Genomic DNA, 544 nt, shown 5'->3' with positions numbered 1-544 from the left:
CAGTCCAACTGCACATCTTACCTCCCCCCCTTTAACAGTAATGAGAATATGTAAAAAAACGGTTTTATGCTGCTCCCTCGCAGATACGCTTTTTTTACCCGCGAAAATTACGTATGAAGAATGAGCTGTATTTGATGATTTTGAAAGCTCCGGGAATTTATGATGCTTTTCGAATTTTGAAATCAAACTTCGAAATGATAGTCCTATTTGCACGCTTCGTGTCCCGCTGAGCTGTCTGTATTTTCTCGCGACAAACGGGAATGATTTCAATATTCAAGAATAAATAAAGGTAGGGGACCGTGGGGTTTTGATTTCATAGCGGGAGGGGTTTTAAATCTGTGGAAGGTAAATGCAGTCATGGCTGTGTAAAGCGCTCCAGTAATAAGCTTTTTCTCGTCTGTTCGTGTTTCAAACATACACTTTAAGAAATCCCATTTTCTGTAACTTTCCCTAAAATCGAAGCCAATCAGTAGACTCAAAAAAAAGTAGATTTCCACCACACTCAAGAAAACGAAGTAAAAGGGTTAACCCCAGTTAATTTAAT

The sequence above is a fragment of the Penaeus monodon genome, chromosome 29 (genome assembly GCF_015228065.2).
Source record: "Penaeus monodon isolate SGIC_2016 chromosome 29, NSTDA_Pmon_1, whole genome shotgun sequence".
NCBI classification, from domain to species: Eukaryota; Metazoa; Arthropoda; class Malacostraca; order Decapoda; family Penaeidae; genus Penaeus; species Penaeus monodon.
Note: the sequence above shows the minus strand (reverse complement) of the source record.